Here is a 17360-nt window from a genome sequence, read left to right as displayed (position 1 = left end):
GACCTTGAGAACATTATGCCAAGTAAAATAAATAGTTCAGAGAAAGACAAATACTTCATGATCTCAGTTATATGTGGAATCTAAACAAAACCTGAGCTCATAGAAACAAAGAACAGATTGGTAGTTGCCAGAGGTGAGGGTGGGAGGGTAGGAGAAATGGGTGAATGTAGTCAAAAGGTACAAAAAAAAAAAAAAGACCTAGACATTTTCAATATATACATAAGTATATTTACACTGTATAAGATAATCTGCTTCTCCTAATAGCTCAATCTGCTAATAGTACAGTTTAATAGAAGTCAGTCATGATACAGTGAGATTTTGAATTAGAAAGCCCTAGCTTGTGTCTCAGATCTGCAAACTATTAACTGTGTGAATTAACCTTTCTAACCCTCAGTTTTCTCACTTGTTCATTCAAACATCAAATATTTATTGAACACCCTTTATGTGATAATCGCTATTTTTGTCCCTAAAATACAGAGGTAAACATTTGGGAAAGATGACCCCCACCCTAATAAGAATCCAGTGGTATCATACAAAAAATAAACAAGTTAAAAAAATAAAGAGTCAAGGTAAATTTGTTTTACTGACAATGTGGAAAATAAAATAAGGTAATTTGGAAATGATTAGGCCATGTTTGGAGGTTGAGGAATCTAGTTTAAACAGGATGGATGAGGAGGACTCTGAAGTGTAATAGTTTTGCCTAAACTTTTATAGTGAGAAATGCAATCGTGAGAGGACAAGAAAGAAGAAAATTTCAAACAGAGAACAGCAAGGGACAAAGTTTCCTTAGAGAATGTGGATGTCGTAGAAGAAATAAAGTGAAGGCCAGTTTGGACATAAATCTCCTGCCAGAATATCAAATTATCAAAATGAGTTTCCTGGAAACACTAAGTTAACGAATGTGAAAGTGTTCTTCCCATGTGCAATGCATGAATCTTCAAAGAACTCCTTCAATGAACATCTGAAAAAATATAATTAGCATGCGAATTTATCATTTAGTAATCAATTGCATCCTAAGTAGTTGGAGCCCGAAGTGAAATGGCAAAGCACTGAGACCGTTTACTACGGCATTGCTTTAAATCAGTTACCTGGGAGGTCCTGGTGTCGGGTCTCATTTGGACAGGAGTACTTTCAGGGGTTGCTCTTAGGTATGTAATGGGGGAAGGAGGCATACATTACTTTGTGAATCCGAAGATTTTTTTCAGTGTTGATAAGCATTGGATTTTTTTTTTTTACAGGTATTGATTCTAGGATTAGAAAGAATCAAACTGTTAATTCTCTGAGGTATATTATACAACTTGAGTGTTATATACCCTCAGAAGTGCTGACATTCAATATTGGTGTTATCACTGAAGGCATATTCACTCTGGACTCGGACCTGTCCCTGATCCCCTCCACCCCACTTTAAACCACCCTTTACATAGCTGCCTCAGTGCATTTCAGGAGACCATGGTTCAAGCGTATGCTTTTCTTTCTCATATAAAAATCTTTCAAAGGCTTCACAGTTTTGTAGATACAGTTCATTAACACTTAATTCAAAAAACTGTCCCATATAGCTGATAAGTGCCAGACACTGTAGTTGAATTTAATTATGCATCAATAAATAAGTTAGACACTGTCCTTGTCATAAAGGAGCTTTTATTCTAATGGAATAGATATGTTAAACTAAACAGCGACAACAATAATAATAATGACAAGAAATTAATACTGTATTAAAATAATATCCAATCTCCTCTAAAACAAACTATAATAGACATAGAATAAAATACATAGAAGTAGGGCTTCCCTGGTGGCGCAGTGGTTGAGAGTCCGCCTGCCGATGCAGGGGACGCGGGTTCGTGCCCCGGTCCGGGAGGATCCCACGTGCCGCGGAGCGGCTGGGCCCGTGAGCCACGGCCGCTGAGCCTGCGCGTCCGGAGCCTGCGCTCCGCAACGGGAGAGGCCGCAACAGTGAGAGGCCCGCGTACAGCGAAAAAAAAAAAAAATGTGGTGACTTAAAACAATTTATTTGTTCATGGTTATTTGCATCAGCACTTAGAGCTGAGTTCAGTTGAACAGTTCTCCTTCTGAGCTTGTCTGGGATCATTCATGAGTTGTAGATGTCTCACAGCTCAGACCGGGACTGGGAATCCCAGGTAAACGCATGCACACACCTGGCTATCTGAGCTGGCATCAAGATTGTAGCCCTAACATAACAGCACTTCTACTGCTTCGGTTGGACAAAGCAAGTCACGAACTCAGTCCAGTTTCAAGGGGTGGGGAAATAGATTCCACTTCTTAACGGAAAGATCTAGAAAGAATGTTTGGCCATTTTTAACCTACCACCTTTTAGAACAGCTTATTCTCTCTGAATCTTAACTTACTCAACTGTAGCATGAAGAAGTTACACCTACTTCTCCAGATACTTATTATGATCAGATCATGCAAAGAATTTGAAATATCTGATATATGGTTTATACTCAGAAAATGATGTGTCACTCTTCTTACCTCCTCCCATTTACTGAGGGTTATTGTGTATTTATGAGGAATGTGTACAATGATAAAGAAAATATGATCTTTTTCCTTAAGAATCTTTTGACTGAAGAGTTTGACATTCAAATGTCATTCACTAGTAAATGACATGCGAAAGTTGTAAAATTAGAAAATTGCTTATGAAGTCAATGTCTTCCTGTTGCTTGTTTTATTAATTTAATTTCTAATATATGTCTGTGATCCAATTCATAATTTGATGCTATCAGATCTTTTCAAGGAGTGGCCCTGTCTTCATAGTATTATTGATTTACCACTCCTTCACTTTGTCACTGATTTCCCTAGCAAACAATTGCCTAGCGCACACCTGGTGATATTGTGCAAGAGGCCGATGACGGAAAGATGAGTCGAAAATGGTCAGTGATCTTAAAGAAGAGCTTGGTCTTATATATGGAGGCAGGGGTGGGATAAAAATGATAATAGAGGGTGTCAAGGGCTATAATAGAAGAATGCATGTGATTATTCTAAACAAGATATTCTAGATCCATCCCCAAAGAGGCGACATCTGGATTAACTATTAGTGGACTTCAGTTGGGCAAAGAAAGAGGGATCTGGGTCAGATTCTGCTAGGCAGCTGTAAGTGTAAGAAAACAGTGATCTGAAGCTGTGGCTGTTCAGTGGGAACCACCAGTTCAGTTAGGCCGCAGAGCAGGGTCCTGAAGACCTGGAGTAGGGAGAGCGAGGTGTGAGACCTGAGTCTAGAAGTGCGAACCGCATGACCTTGAAGGCCCAACTAAGGCACGTGGATTTTATTCTGGAAGAAGAGTTTTAAGTTCCCCTTCACCCAGTGAAATTTTTATCAAAGTCTTTCATGAAGCCAAGCAAAGATCAACATTTTCACTAATCCTAATAGAAACATGAGAGTGCCCCCTGGAAATTTGGATAAAATTGAACTTTTTAATGTAATACACTCAATTTTCTTTTCCCTCTCTCTCCTGTATTCCACTGTATCCTCCTTATGACCCCCTCTTTCTCACTTCTTCTCCACCCACAAACGTTTATTGAATTTAGATCCCATGATATAGACTGCTAAACACAACTTCCTGATGTGCTTCGAGGGCTCTTCCAAATCAAACCAGCCTTTCCAAATCTTTCTACCTTTGCACAGGAAGTTCTATCAGAGATGCTTATTGCCTTTCTCTGCACTAAATGGTCTTATCGTTTGAGACTCAGTTCAAACTTTATTTTGTTCCATGAATATTTTTCTCTTGTTCTCCAGAACATTAACCACATCTCACTCTCTCACTCTATACCTCTACCTGTGCATCTAGAGTTATATTATCACATTATCACGGTTCTAGTGAGGAGCCTGGGGTTCTGTAGGTGAACCCCCAACACACACACACACGCACACTCTCACACACACACACACACACATACACACGCACACACACATACACGTTCAGACAAGTACCCAGACACGCAAACCCACACACCAGTACACAGATGGCACTAAGATCAAGTGCCACTGGTCGCTGTGAGATCTTGTCAAACCAGTTGTTCACTCTGAACCTCAGTTTTTTTCATCTGTGGAGGAGAGAGGTTGAAATGGTGAGCTGTCTGTCATCAAAAACAGTAATCCTGTAAGTGAGACACCTTGGAACATGTTCTTTAAGCCATATGCCTGCAGCTCCTAGCCTCATCTGATATATTCAAAACCACTAATAATTCCATGTGAGAGTATTAACAGGAAAAATCGTTGGAGAAGATCACATATCTGCCAGACCCAGGTGTGTAGAGGTGACTGTTACACAGGTGACTGTTATATATCTTTGAGGCTCTGTGAATCAGTTTCAGAAAGTGATTAACATGAAGGTTGTGAGTGCGACATAGCACGCTAATTAGAATGCCCTCTGCCTGGCTAATTCTCTTTTGGTCTTTCCTTTTCCCATGTAAGAATCTACTTTTTAAAAACAAGCTGCTAAGAACTGAGTTGTACCTTTGAGTGGCACGTAACTTTATTAACCTGAATGGTGGCTAATTGAGAGATACACGGTTTCACACGGCTTGTGATGACTACTGTCTCTTCTGTTCATCTCCTTCTGGCATCTGATATTTTGTGAGAATTTGGGGTCTCATAGAATGTGTGTTACTGTTTATTTTTCCAGGTGAGCTTCTTAATTTTAAAGAGACACTGTTAAGTGGGCAGACCTTGCTGGCACTCTTACCATAGTGATCATTTTGAAACCAGTCAATCCACTCTTACGGTTTTGTTTTTATGGGCCTTTTAGGAAAAAAAAAGAATAGACTTTTGGCGTCATTTAACCGACGTTTTAAATCCTCATTCCATTCTTTACTAATTTTGTTAACCTTGGGAAAATTTTAAATATTTCTGGTTTTTATTGTCTACATCTATACAATGACAATTCTAGTACCCACTGCAGAGATTTATTGTGAAAATGAAAGACTCATAATACATTTATCATATCATCTGGCACACAGTTGCAACTCACAGATAGTTTCCCCTTTAAAATCCATGTTTCCGGGGCTTCCCTGGTGGCGCAGTGGTTGGGGGTCCGCCTGCCGATGCAGGGGATGCGGGTTCATGCCCCGGTCCGGGAGGATCCCGCGTGCCGCGGACGGCGGGCCCCGTGAGCCATGGCCGCTGGGCCTGCGAGTCCGGAGCCTGTGCTCTGCAGCGGGAGAGGCCACGGCAGTGGGAGGCCCGCGTACCGCAAAAAAAAAAAAAAAAAAAAAGAACAATAAAATCCATGTTGCCGTAGGAACATGTTGATAATTAAATAGCCCAGCAACAAAACGATATTATCAATGAATGCTTTACCTAATTATGTACGTATTTATATCAACTAGAATAACAAAAATCAGAGCTCTTTTTGTTTGTTCATTCATTTGTTTGTGTGTTTTTTCGCCTAAATGAAATTTAGTATATGGAATTCCATGAACACCAAATTATTAAAAAAAAATCCTAATGAGTGAAAATAGTTAGGACCCAGAAAGATGGGCAAAACAGCTAAGCAAAGAAAGATCAAGGACAGGTATTCAGCAATCATCACCATTCATCCAGAATCTTTCAGTTTTGCTGCATTAGCACTGCCACTGGATTAAACAAATCGGGGCCAAGATGGGAGAAAAGGCAAGTATTTGGGCAGAGAACAGAGAATAGCAGGCCTCTAGGACGAGGGGAAGAAACTGCTACTCTATGGGTTCCTACCTCCATTGCCTCATTGAACACGCTCTCCATTAAGCTTTCTCATGCTCCGTGAGTCCTCATTACTGGACAGTCCGCTGTTGTTGGCTGTCTGGAAGCTAATACTCGCCCTAACCCACCTGCCCCAAACCTGGCAGTGGACCTGATAACACAAGAACTCGCTCATTCCTTTCTATACCGGGTCTTGTTCTATTACAGAACTCACTGGACTGAATGTCTGTCTCTGTGCCCCTGTCTTCCACTGCACTGTGACCTTCTCTACAGGATGGGTGAGTCTTATCTTTGGGCAATTGCAGTGCCCAGCTGGTAGGAGGAGACCAGTTACATTTATTAAATGAATGAGTAAAAAATGAATGGATGAAAAAATGCATTAAGAGCCATGACCTGATCATTAAGGAAACTTCAAACTCTAATATTTTATAATTCTGCTTTACCCTCTGTTGGGTATACTTACGCTTACAAATATCAGGAGGGAGCTAATCAACATTCGCTGAGGGGCAGTATATAGAAAAAAGTCTGGTTGAATTTTCTGATCTGAAAAATTGGGTGATATAATTCTCATTTTGCCTTTCAGTAAAGGAAATCTCAGAAAACATAAACAAATTAGGCAGGGTCAGAGTTACAGAAAGTCTACCTGCTTCAACTTTTGTGCTTTTTTTCCTGCTCTTCCACATGTCCCACTCTGGTGCAATATCCCGGATCAGTTTGCAGTTTGTGAAGCTGTGTTGCAAGGCAATTCCTGATGCTCTCATGATAGGAATAGCTCTGTCTTCTGCCTGACAAAATTGGCACAGATGATCAATAATCTGGGAATGTTATGTATCCATTCCATGTTTTCATTTTGGAAGAGTTTTTTTTTTTTTTTTTCTCACCTCCATTTTCCTTTCTATCTTCTGGGGATATTTGTATCCCTCTTAACAACTGAGTGTAATTGAATTCTCAACTGAAAAAAGTCCTGAAAAGAAGCTCATGGCTACTAACAAGGAATGTGTACAAAATCAGCAGAGACAAAGGAATTCTTAAGTAAGTAGGGAAACAACTATTTTAGTCTAACATCATTTTTTATTCTGATTACACCTTCTTCCCCACTGTGGCTCACGCACCACCACATATCCTGTGTGGCTGTTTTTTACCCGGTTTATTTCTTCTGCTCAGAATGGCCACATTCCCCCACTGCCTCTCTTCGCCTTAATGATCCTTATTCACCCCTTTAGTCTTAGCTTTGACTTTATCTTTTCCACAGCGTATTTTCTAGCTCCCGCTTGGCTGATTTAGTTCTCCTGTGTGTCCTTGAATTTCCCTGAACATCTTTATTTTTACATTGGCCACATTATGTTATAATTATCTATGAGTCTGCATTCACCACTAGACTGAGACTCCTTAAGAAGCGTGGGCCTATCCTTGCCTTTATTCTCAATGACATTTGTAGTGCTCAGCATGCATGAGGCATTACAGAAACGCTCGTGGAGGAGAGCCAAGTAGGAGAGGAGAAAGGGAACAGATGGGAAAATACATCACAGAGTGAGAGAAAACATCCTAAGATAGTAGGATGGTAGACAGAAATCCCTTCTTAATTTGAGCCAGGATTTAGCTCCCTGAAAAGTAAACGCTTTGGTCCTGGTTGTATACCTTATACCCATTTATTACTGATATCGAGGAAATAATGGTTAACTTCCTGAATTTTTCCTTCCCTAAGCCAATTTCTGTGCCTCCAAGTTCTTTAATACTCTCTTATTTGAAAAAAAGCACACAATTTGTGAATTCTCACTTCTCTGCAACACAGGGTCATAGGAGAAATCATAGAAAAGAGAGTCGGTATTGAAAATACAGAGTGACACAAACCTCATAGTGAAGTCTGCATCTGTCTATACCAGCTATGATACTCGAAAGATATTTTACCTTATTCGACCGTAAAATCAGAAAATTTTATTCTTATTCATAAAATTGGAAAAATGCTGTTTTGTGTACAGATTAAATGAGATAACATGGGATTTACTTCGTACAGTTCCTGACACATGCACTTACAGATGTCTCCCAAAGTTAGAGCTGTTTAAAACTGTATGTGTGTGTATGTGTGTGTACTGGGGAAATTACTTTCTGAATTATTTTAAAGCAGAGGTTTGGGATATTTCTATAGTACGTGAAAACATGGGCTTGCATCCTAAATAAGGTTACTTGTAGTAGTATGAGCTCTGAACTGGGAACAAGGAAATGTGAACTTTAGGTTCAGCTCTGCTACCATCTAACTGCATGATTTGGGAGAAACCGCAACCTTCTTAAATGGCCACATTTTCCATATTTCTAACATGGAGGAACTAGGCCAAATCATTTATGTGATTTTTCTCTAAGTATTATTATTCTATTCAATACAATCAAAAAGCATTCTATGACAGAAGCAAACTAGTAAAACGCCAATGAAACTTCAAGACTGCTGGGGAAAAAATGCTAAGTGAATAAGGAAATAAAGACGTAAACAAATCTGGCCCATTGGTATTTATCAGAAAACCCTTACCCACCCCCGCCAACAACTCATGAAAAATGCTGAAGTTGACGGCAGAAAGACATTGTTTCTGTAGAATACTGCTCAATGTTGTCTTCTCAGATCACTTCAGACGACTGTCCTTTAAATCTCTAATAGCTTGGGAAGGTAAAGAATGGCATCATTCATGTCTAATTCCAGTCATGTCCAATAATCCCATCAGCCTGAAGAGCATGAGGCATACACATTGATATTTGATTTAAGTAGTAATGGAACACAAATTTGTTTCTCGGAGTTGGGACACAGTATTAAAATAAATGCCCGGTTTCCTCTCCAGCTCCAGTAAAATGCTTCTGTAATAGACACATGGAGAAAAGCTGTGTGTTTTGGATGAACGCCTATTCCATTTAATTCAAGAAACAGCCATTGAGCTTCTACCTTGTGCTCTATATTGTACTCAGCACATAGGACAATGTTCAAAAATAAACAAGGCTTTCCCTTGGAAGAAGAATACTCAGCTCCTCAATGCCTCTCTTTTTCCATTTTAATTTCAATGTCATACTTTGAATTCCCAATTAGTTAAATGATCATAAATTGGTCTTAAGAAGTGAGCATTTTATACATTAGGTCTCAAAAATATTTATTGAAAGAATGAACCCAAAATATAAAAATATTTCACAGGTACTTAACTAATTATACTGGTGTAACACACATCTTAGACCATGCTGTACTTTGGGAAGGGTATTTAGTGTCTTAAACACACTGACATTGTTCATGATACTGCTAAGTGACTATAATTATCTAATGAAAATGACAACATTTTCTTTCATATTAATATGTTTTTATTTAAAGTATTTTTACTTAGACATATAGTTTAAAATTTTTCATTTGTTCATCCAAGCAAACGCTGGGATGCAGTCAGCATAGGAACTTTGCTGCTGTGGAAATAGATTCACCAAGTCAATTGCTGAAGGCCATCACTGCTAGTGTGTAGCAGGTTTCAATCTAAAGCAATTGTCTTTTTTGTCCTTCAAGTGGAAAAATTATTCTAGTTCAGAATTTGGATAACTCTAAGGGAAGTATTTCAAATGTGGCAAATTTGTGTTGGGGGACATTTGGGAAGATTTCTGTTTCTCCTGATTCTGCTGTGTGAAGATGCCAGCTCTGCTCTGCCACCTGTTAGCTGTAGTTGAAAGAGAAGCATCTCACCTAAATGGTCAAGAGTGCGAAGTCTAGAGCCAGGCTGCTGAGACCCAATCCCAAATCTACCACTCACTAGCACTCACTAGTTATGTGTTCTTAGGCAGATTATTTAACTGTTGGGTGCCTCATCTCTACCCAATGTGAAATGGAGGGGATAATAGTACCCGCCTATAGGTCCTCAAAGAAATTAAATGAGTTAGTCCATGTAAAGGGTTTAGAGGACTGGCCCATAATTAGCACAGTGTTAAGTGTTTGTTAAGTAACAGGGACTCCTAGTTTTTAAGAAACCCTGAAAGTCTGACTTTTATGATGCAAAGTACATTGAAAAAACTGATTGAGAGACAACGGAACGCAGGAAACTAGGCACTAATTCTAGTTCTGCCACTGCTAAGCCATAGGATCTTCTCCATTCACTCTCTTTCCTAGACCTCCCTTTCCCCGTATGAAAAAAGTAATGGGTTTGGACAAAATGATATCTGGGAAACTGAGACCTAGAGGCTAAGAACATGGGTTATAGAGTCAGACAGATTCAGATGGCAACTCCAGCTCAGCCATGTATTGTAGTAGACACCTGACTTGAACAGCTGTCTCACCTGACAGAGTAAAAAGGGAAGTGCCTACTCATAGTGGGTGGTAATGGTTTAATAGGGTCATCCAATTAAAGCAATTCTCATTATCCATCATATTGCAGTTTAATAAATGTGAGTTCTTATCATTATTATTATATCAACTAAAGACGCTTTATTTCCATAAATTATATGATTCCAGGGATTATAATCCTTTTGTAAACGGTTAAGTAAATTCAGTATTCAAAAGGGGAGAAAAGAAATGAGTGTAAATTGTACAAATCCAAATTCCACACTGGAAAGATTCTGATTGATGTGTCCTGCTCTTAAACACCACTCACCTGAGTTTCCACATTGCTTATTGCGCTTTCCTAGGCTGAGTGCCTTTCCCATAGGAGATCTGGGTAAATGCAGAGAGGAGGTGAAAGGAGAAAAGAATACCATATATATATGACAGTCTTCATGGTTTCAATTTGGGAATGTCAACCTGATCTTCTTGGGAGATTAGAAGATGCCTTATATTTATATTTATGCAAATTATATGAAGGAGGACACATCTTTAGAAATATCTTTGAGCTTTAGACAGAACTTGTCCTTCCCAGTACTCACCATGTAGACTGTATACATGCCTTAAGGATAGAGCCACTTCAACCATTTTTGGACCTCACTTTGAAAGTAGAATTTTTTTGTGTGTGTCGTATGCGGGCCTCCCTTTGTCGTGGCCTCTCCCGTTGCGGAGCACAGGCTCCGGACGCGCAGGCCCAGCGGCCATGGCTCACGGGCCCTCACGCTCCGCGGCACGTGGGGTCCTCCCAGACCGGGGCGCGAACCCGCGTCCCCTGCATCGGCAGGCGGACGCGCAACCACTGCGCCACCAGGGAAGCCCCGAAAGTAGAATTTAAAGCTCCTTTTAAGAAGTATACATGAAAAATGTGTTTCAGTGCCAGCCAGTGTTTTTCCACTAGATTATTTATGGTGATTATGAGGTTACACCCAGTCTTCAAAATGTTCTATTCAATATATGATATGATATATCTGGAGATGAGATTAAGTAAACAGACATATCTCCCACCTTTTCTGTGATTGCAATCTGTAAAACTATAATTGCACACTTTATAAATACTATGGGGGGACTATAATACAGTATGAGAAAATATGCAAGAAAGACTTAAGTTAAATAAATGGGAAGGGGTGTAATATGAAAAGGTTACTTTGAATCAATACTCTTTGGACTGAGATCTGAAGGATGAATCACAATTAGTCAGAAGTAGGAGAATGCAGTAAGATCTTTCCAAGGATAAGTACAAAACCCAGGTATCCAAGAGTGGAAACTTGGATAAACTGAGAGGAAGCCAGTGTGGCTGTACAAAGGTGAGGCTGACTCTGGTACCAGAGGAAGTCAAGGAAGTAGGCAAGGTTAGCCCCTTTAGGACCTTGAAGGCCACACTGACTATTTGTATTTGTAATTTTGTCATCGTGCTTACCTATTAGGAAGTATGATTTGGTGCTAATCCTTCATGAAAGAATCACTGGAAATGGATCTTGTTTAGAATCAAATGACTCCTGAGAACACATTTAAGCTGCCCTATGGGATGCAGGTAGTAGCTCTCAACACCTGTTTTGACATCTTCCCAGACCAAAATTGTTTTGGCCAGTACATGTATTTTATTTATGTTATGAAACTGTAGCATCATATAGGGGCATTAATTCTCTCCTTTGAAGAAAATTTAGAGTTTATTCTTTATAGAAAGGCACACCTGTGGGTCAGATTTTAGAAAGGCATCAAACTAGTTCATTCAGTTATGAGCACTGGTGGGGCTGAATTATAGCAAGTTTTCCAGCATGCTTAGTTTACAAAATATTTAGATCATTTATTACACATCTGCTATCTACCAAACAATTCTCTAAGTCCTGGGGAAAGAAACAAACCGAAACAAAAATAATGTAGCCAGGGCTTCCCTCGTGGTGCAGTGGTTTAGAATCTGCCTGCCAATGCAGGGGACACGGGTTCGAGCCCTTGTCCGGGAAGATCCCACATGCCGTGGAGCAACTAAGCCCATGTGCCACAACTACTGAGCCTGAGCTCTAGAGCCCATGAGCCACAACTACTGAACCCACGCACCACAACTACTGAAGCCAATGCCCCTAGATCCCGTGCTCTGCAACAAGAGAAACCACTGTAATGAGAAGCCTGGACACCTCAACGAAGAGTAGCCGCCGCTCGCCACAACTAGAGAAAGCCCGTGTGCAGCAACGAAGACCCAACACAGCCAAAAATAAATAAATTAAATAAATAAATGAATAAAAAATAATGTAGCCACTGCTAACTTTATCAAACTTAAAAATGTTTGGTCTATGAAAAATACTTTGAAAAAAATAAAGAGAATGATTGAAAGAAAGTATTTGTAAAACATTTATCTGATAAAGGACTTGTATCCAGAATATATAATAAACTCTAACAACTCAATAAGACGAAAATTCTAGTTTTAAAAAAATGGACAAGGTATTTGAATATTCATTTCGCCAAAGAAAATATACAAATAATAAATATGCAAATAAAAATATATGATGTCATTATTTGTTCAGAAAATAAAATTAAACTACACTTGAGATAGTACAGCACATGTAGGATGGCTAAAGCTAAACAGTATTATTAGTTCCATTGTTGGTAAGGATGCTGATTACTTGGAGCACTAGTATATTGAAGGTGGGAATGCAAAATGGCATACCTCTTTGGAAAATAGTTGACAGTTTCCTGTAAAGTTAAACACACATTTACCACATGACTCCACAATCCTTCTTCTAGGTATTCAGTCATGTGCTCATACAAAGATTAGTACTCAATGGTCATAGCAGCTTTACTCATAATTAGCAAAGATATCAAGAAATCCAAATCACCATCAACTGGTGACTGGATAAACAAATTGTGATGCATCCACACAATGGAATACTACTCAGTTGTAAGAAGGAACACACTTCTGGTATACTTAATAGCGTGGATGAATCTCACAAGCATTAAGCTAAATGAAAGAACCCAGACACAAAGCATTTACAGTTATGATTCCATGTATATGAAATTCGAGAAAAGGCAACAGTATAGAAAAGAAATCATTGTTTGCCAGGGACTTTTTAAGGTAATGGAAATGTTCTGTATGAAGATTATGGTGGTGGTTAAACCATTATATACATTTGTAAAAATTCAGCATTGTACACTAAAATTGATAAATCTTATCTTATATAAATTATATTTTAATAAAGCTGATTAAAACAACATGAAAAATTAATCCATCCCCATTTACTATTTGTGCACATTACTGGTATTTGGGGGAGGTTTCATGAAAGTAAATTCATTATTATAATATGAGGTGATAAGTGCTATAGCAGAAGAATGCACAGAAGAGCACTATATGAACACTTAATGAAGCAAAAATAGGAGAGGGATAGTCGAGGAATATTACCTGGAGAATATGACCTGTACTCTAAACCTCTGTGAATGAATAGACTTAAACCTTGCAAAGAGAAGGACTAGGGCGTTTCCAGCAGATGAGGTAATCTATATGTAGACCGAGAAACACTGAAGAAAATGGCATTTTGGTAGAGCTAAAATGACAAGTAGTTGAATCCTGTCAAAGCATAAAATTCCACTGGCAAGACTGTAGGTAGTTGCAGCAGGAGGTAGCCAGCTCTTGGAATGTGAGGATTAGTAGACATATCAAGGGTGTATCCTGTAAAGTGTTTAGACTATCCTGAGCACAAGAGGGAGATATTGAAATGCATTTTAGCAGGGGCAACATCTAAAACCAAAACAAAACAAAGGTACATCCTACAATTACAAAATATGATGACTTACATTCTGTTTGGTATATATTTTTGGAACTCATATTACCCAATCACTGATTCTTTGGTAAGTTTATGTGTGCATATTTGTATATTTAACATTGCCCTATTCCCCGAAGACACAAAAAATAATAATATACTCTCTCCATTCTCTAAGAACCCATTGTCTACTGGCTGACAGGCGTAGGAAAAGAACCACACTTGAAAGGCTGATCTATGTTCTACTGCGGTAGCCAGCTTGGATCCTAAGATCACAGATCGGTGCATTGTTGTGGAATCCTGCACTAATGAGTAGGAGTGGAAAAGTTTGGAGTAGAGGAGACATTTCCAGCAAATTCAAGGAAGTGAAGGGCAGGGAAGCAAGCATAAAGGCAGGAAACTTTGGGAAATGTTTCAGGTACTCTAAGTAATTTGACAAGGCTACAGTATAGTAGGTTAGAAAATGAAAAAATATAATCAGAGAAAAGTTCAGCTTCAAATACTAAGGATGCAGATTTTTAGGAGGTGAATATTTTCACTACAGAGACAAGCAGTCATAGATGTCTGGAGACAGGATTATGCATCCAGGAGCCAGCAGGGAAAGATCTGGGGGACATCGTCATGAAAACCCACATGTGCACGTGGCTGGATTGTTTTACGGATGGGCCTGCATGGTGTCTGGTGTGTGAGCGCTTAGTGTCAGTCCCAGAGACAGGCCAGCATAATGTATGAAGAAATGGTTGGCAGTTGTTGAGACTGGGAAAGTAGTCAGAGAGCAGATCCTGAAAGATTTTGTATCCCGAAATTAGGATTTTAAGCAATGTGTCTGCACTATGCAATATTTTCCCCTGAAGTGACTCTAAAGACAGAGAAAAGAAAATTCCAGAGTCTGGTAACCCAGTACAAAGCAGCCTGACATACACAGAAAACTTCTTTGAATCTGATGTTTCTTCTCTAAAATGTGAGTTTTGTAGCCAGTGATATACTGGTGTTCATTTTGAGATGATCTGTTTTCCTCAAATCTTTAGGTTAAATGGGCACCCCAGGCATCTGGACCATGTTTAGCAGTTCCTGGCTTGGTATCCCTCTAACACACACTCATCTCCACAGGGGGATGAATATCCTGTTTGAGGATCACAGTTACAGGTAAAAAGGACCCGTGAAAGGGTGCTGTGCTTTAAGAGCATTACAAGGCATCACCCATTCCTTTCATGAGAGAATTGATGTGCCTCATGAAGTTACATAATGTGATGGAGTAGCCATAATGCACCCGAAGTTCACCAGGCTCTCATCCCTGCAGCTCCACATTTAAATTAGCTCTGAACTTACTGTTAGATTAAAAGGGTCTGCATATTTTATGCTCTCCAGTGACTTTACTGCTCACTAGAGATTTGCTATATTAAAAAGCACCAAAATTACTTCTGTCAATTAACTGTCTTATACTTAAAGTCTAGATAAATTATGGAGTGGTATTTGGAGCTACTGTGGGGAAAGTCTGCATTGAATAAGAAAAGGTACTCATGTCCTTGACCTATGTGAGTAGGAAAAGTCACTTTTTACGTCCACAGTAAATCATAGTGATGAGGCTGATAGTGATAATGGTGAAAAGGAAGTTATTTCAGGTAATTAGAAGAAACTGAAGATGCAGTTTTCGGTTACAAAATGACTGGCCTCACATCTGGTCATCGATGTGGTAAGTAAATCAACCCCCAATTCTGATACAGTATGTTAAGTACAGAAGGCTGAATACAGCATGCCTTGGGAATATAGAGGAGGATGTTCTATGTAGACACAGGGACAATAAAGATTTCTTGGAGAGTGAGGTGCTTGATCTGAGTCTCAGAGTTGGTTAGAAATTACTCAGTCAAGAAGGGCTTTGGGCTATGCAAAAACAAGCTTTGAAACGTGTAACAACAAAGAAACATGGCAGAAATCAAGATGTAATGGAAGACTAGCAATTAGCTCCATTTGGCTAGACCTCATGGTATAAAAGAGAATAGTAGGTGGTTAAAGGTCTTGGGTAGTATGCTGAGGAGCTTGGCATCCACCTACAAACTAGGCAGGCCAGGTGGGTCTCTAACGCCTCTTCAGGATGTTAAATGTATGAATCTCCTAGGTGAAGGGGCAGCTGAGACTGAAATTTCATTCAAGCTCCATAAGCCAAGCCAAGACTTGTAACCTAGGCCTGGCACTCAAAAAAAAAAAAAAAAAAAAAAAAGACTTTTTTTCTTACAAAGTTTCCATGTGTTTGTTAAGCCATGTGCCTGTGGAGCTCTGTAAGGAGGTGTGCCTTTGTGTAACCTGTACAAAAGCGAAAGGTACTGTAGGGACCAGTAGAGTCCTCAGCAAGATGTAAAGAACATGGCAAATATTTTCTCCCATTCTGAGTGTTGTCTTTTCGTCTTGTTTATGTTTTCCTTTGCTATGCAAAAGCTTTTAAGTTTCATTAGGTCCCATTTGTTTATTTTTGTTTTTATTTTTCAAATGAAGCAACTGACAAAGGATTAATCTCCAAAATTTACAAGCAGCTCATGCAGCTCAATTTCAAAAAACCAAACAACCCAATCCAAAAATGGGCAGAAGACCTAAATAGACATTTCTCCAAAGAAGACGTACAGATGGCCATGAAGCCCATGAAAAGCTGCTCAACATCGCTAATTATTAGAGAAATGCACATCAAAACTACAATGAGGTATCACCTCACACCGGTCAGAATGGCCATCGTCAAAAAAATCTACAAATAATAAATGCTCCAGAGGGTGTGGAGAAAAGGGAACCCTCTTGCCCTGTTGGTGGGAATGTAAATTGGTGCAGCCACTATGGAAAACAGTCTGGAGATTCCTTTAAAAACTAAAACTGGAGTTACCATACGATCCAGCAATCCCACTCCTGGGCATATATCTTGGAAAAAACATAATTCGAAAAGATACATGCACGTCAATGTTTATAGCAGCACTATTTACAATAGACAATAGCCATATGTGCGTGGGTTTATCTCTGGGCTTTCTATCCTGTTCCATTGATCTATATTTCTGTTTTTGTGCCAGTACCATAATGTCTTGATGACTGTAACTTTGTAGTATAGTCTGAAGTCAGGGAGCCTGATTCCTCTAGCTCCATTTTTCGTTCTCAAGATTGCTTTGGCTATTCGGGGTCTTTTGTGTTTCCATACAAATTGTGAAATTTTTTGTTCTGGTTCTGTGAAAAATGCCATTGGTAGTTTGACAGGGATTGCATTGAATCTGTAGCTTGCTTTGGGTAGTAGAGTCATTTTCACAATGTTGATTCTTCCAATCCAAGAACATGGTATATCTCTCCATCTATTTGTATCATCTCCAAAATTTACAAGCAGTTCATGCATCTCAATAACAAAAAAACAAACCACCCAATCCGAAAAAAGGGCAGAAGACCTAAATAGACATTTCTCCAAAGAAGATATACAGATTGCCAACAAACACATGAAAGAATGCTCAACATCATTAATCATTAGAGAAATGCAAATCAAAACTACAATGAGATACCATCTCACACCGGTCAGAATGGCCATCATCAAAAAAATCTAGAAACAATAAATGCTGGACAGGGTGTGGAGAAAAGG

General features: G+C 39.2%; 1 long non-coding RNA gene across 1 annotated transcript in view; it reads left to right on the top strand.

Moving 5' to 3' along the window:
- The window catches only part of LOC129392837 (uncharacterized), a 580523-nt gene that overhangs the window by 143284 nt on the left and 419879 nt on the right, over positions 1-17360 (top strand). Inside the window, exon 3 of the long non-coding RNA XR_008619476.1 lies at positions 5897-5967. This is a non-coding gene — a long non-coding RNA (uncharacterized lncRNA). The remainder of the gene's footprint in view (positions 1-5896; positions 5968-17360) is intronic.

This window comes from Physeter macrocephalus, chromosome 15 (assembly GCF_002837175.3).
Source record: "Physeter macrocephalus isolate SW-GA chromosome 15, ASM283717v5, whole genome shotgun sequence".
In the NCBI taxonomy this organism is placed as follows: domain Eukaryota; kingdom Metazoa; phylum Chordata; class Mammalia; order Artiodactyla; family Physeteridae; genus Physeter; species Physeter macrocephalus.
This window is presented reverse-complemented; position numbering and strand designations above follow the sequence as displayed.